The 3,026-nt window shown below is 37.8% G+C and overlaps 1 pseudogene; it reads right to left on the reverse strand.

Moving 5' to 3' along the window:
• Positions 1-991: 991 nt before the first annotated feature.
• LOC126003888 (40S ribosomal protein SA-like) lies at positions 992-2,071 on the reverse strand (annotated as a pseudogene).
• Between the last annotated feature and the right edge of the window lie 955 nt (positions 2,072-3,026).

Consider the following 3,026-nt stretch of genomic DNA (forward strand, 5'->3'; position numbering starts at 1 on the left):
CCAACTCTTTTCTTATTTTTAACTTATTAATGCAAAACTATAAGCAAATTTGAAGAGCCTCTTATTTAATATATTTTCTTTATTCTCTAATTTCTTATGAAGTATGAATGGGTATATGAAATTCTTTGAGAGGGCTAGCAGTAAGCAAAATTTATAATCATATTCTGACTTTCAGGCAACTAAATTCCAATAGTAATTAACTCAAGACACTATATAAAATATATTACATAATCATTACAATGATTCACTCATTGATTTTTTAATTAATTATAATATGAAAAATACATGAAAAATTTTGAAAAATGATCTAATTTTTTAAGAAAGTTTATTTTCCTGGGGGACAAAATTTAATGAAATCTTCTTATGGCTATTAGTCTATAAAATGTATTTTTTTAATTTTTTTTTTTTTGGTTTTGGCTTTTGGGCCACACTTGATGATCTTAGGGGGTTACATCTGACTCTGCAATTAGAAACTACTCCTGACAGTACTTGAGAGTTCATATAAGATGCTGGGATTCAAAGTTAGGTTGACTGTGTGCAAGGTATCTTTCAGTCCCTTCTTGCTATCTCTCACTCCCCTCCTTCTGTACTTTTTTGATAAATAAAATACTCATCATCTTTAAGAATCAAATAATATTTCATCTTAATATTCTTGGCTAAGTTAATTGAATTTGACATATTTTAGCTATTTTTGATAAAGCTTATTTTTCTAGGATTTTATTTGCTAGTATTTTTATTGCTAAGTGCACTTTTAGTACCAAGTTTAAAGCTACCATTTTGTATTTTTTAGATTCTATGAGTCAATTAGGATTTTTGACAGGGCAAAGAAAAAAAATATATTTAATGGCCACTACCAGATTTAAGTTTTGAGTTGGTATTACAAAAAGGAGTTGAATTTTTCTGACATTTTTACATGCGTTTTCTTATTTTTAAATTCATTTATTTTTCATCAACCTGATTTCCATTCCTATTTCAGTCTCAAAAGAACAGCTTAAGACCATTCAATGGTGGTTCCTACCCTTTTGTGGCCTGAACAGTGGGAGCTGCGGACCAGTCTTCTGTAACAGGCTGAGCATTCCAATCTTCTGTAGGGAGCTGCTGAATCAAATCGGAGGGCACCTGTTCGCCTTCAGACCACCCTTCAACCTCAGAGTGAGTAATAGTGAATTCAGGAACTAGAGCAGTCCATTCACCCTCAAGTTCCTCCTCTGTCACAGCCTTTGCAGCAGCAGCCTGCTGCTCTTCCTTTTCAATCTCCTTAGGATCTCTATAGAAGTAGAGATCAGGGACTGGAGCAGTAGCTCAGCGATAGGGCATTTGCCTTGCAGGCAGCTGGCCTAGGATGGACAGGCTAGATCCCTGGTGTCCCATAAGGTCCCCAAGCCAGGTGCGATTTCTGAGTGCATAGCCAGGAGTAACACCTAAGCACCGCAGAGTGTGACCCAATAACCAAAAACCAACCTCCCACCCCACCAAAAAAGTAGAGATCAAGCATGACCTCCCATGGGTGTTCCCAGTAGATGGGGCCTCTCATTCGTATAACTTCCCGGGCCAGCATCTACCACATGAAACCCACGGAGTTGAGCTCCCTTGTTATTGCAAGGAATGGCAATGTCCACACAGCGCAGAGGAGAGTCTGTGTCACACAGAGCATTCGTAGGCAAATTAACGTGAGATGCCTCTGTGAGGGACTGGTGGTCGGTCCTGGGATCAGTAACCAAAAGTCTCCCAGAAAGTTGCCTGAATTAGGTTAGTGAAAGTTCCAGGCGTGAAGCAGCCAGTGATCAGGGTGGCGACAGTGGCAGCAGCAAACTTCAGCACAGCTCTCTGGCCAGTATTCCTGGATAACACGGACATCAGCTGGGTTTTCAATGGCAACAATGGCACGAGTTGCCAGCAGAAGCATCTCCCAGTTCTCTTTAAATTTGATGTAGATGCCATCACTTTTCCTTTTGTAAATGTACTGTTTCATCTGGAAGTCCAGATTAGTGCCACCTAAGTGAATGCCCACAACAAGGAATTTAAGGACATCCTCTTTTTTCATTTGGAGGATATCCAGGGCTCTGGACATTGTGAAATTTCCCTTTAAGCTATACTTGGGAATCGAGAACAACCAGTATGGATCCCTGGCTGAGCAGAGCGGAAAAAATGTGTTCTTTTTTTTTTTTCCTTGGTTTTTGGGTCACAACCGTTTGGTGCTCAGGGGTTACTTCTGGCTATGCATTCAGAAATCGCCCCTGGCTTGGGGGGATCATATGGGACACCAGGGAATCGAACTGCAGTCCGTCCTACTCTAGCGCTTGCCTCTAGCGCCACCTTCCTGGCCCCTCATATGTGTTCTTTTAGTTGATAAAACTTGGTTTGATAAACTGGAATCTTAGCAATTCTTCAGCTGAAATATGTGAAATATTTGCAGTATCTGTGATTCTCAGTGAATCGGGCTTTCATACAATCTGTAATGGATTTCTTTTCTTTTCTTTTCTTTTCTTTTTTTGCAATGGATTTCTAACCATAAGTATAACAAAATAATTTGGTTTTCCCATGCTTCCCTAGTTTTAATTGTATCATGTTATTTCATCTGTATTCTAAGTGAGGTATTTACGAAGACACAACCAAGATTAAAAATGAAGAAATATCTGTATCACCTACTGATGCAGTGGCAAAATTTTGGAAGAGCAAGTGAAATCACAAGTATTTTATCATTTTTTAAAAAAAGAATTCAGAGTTCACCATCAAGCTTCAACAACTTATATTTAAACTGATTTTGGCATCAGAAACAAATCTAAATATATAATAGCACTTTGGAACTACCTAGAAAAATTAGCAAGAATAAATGAAAAAAGTATTAACAAAATATTTTTAGGGGCTGGAGCGGTGGTGCAAGCCTTAGGGAGTTTGCCTTGCATGCACTAACCTAGGACATATCGTCATTTTAATAAAAAGCTTTTATAAAAACATATTCTTAAAAATTAAATTTACATTTCACTTTTAAAAACTAAGCCTAAGAGAATAGAAACAGAGTACAA

The sequence above is a fragment of the Suncus etruscus genome, chromosome 3 (assembly GCF_024139225.1).
Source record: "Suncus etruscus isolate mSunEtr1 chromosome 3, mSunEtr1.pri.cur, whole genome shotgun sequence".
Taxonomy (NCBI): Eukaryota; Metazoa; Chordata; class Mammalia; order Eulipotyphla; family Soricidae; genus Suncus; species Suncus etruscus.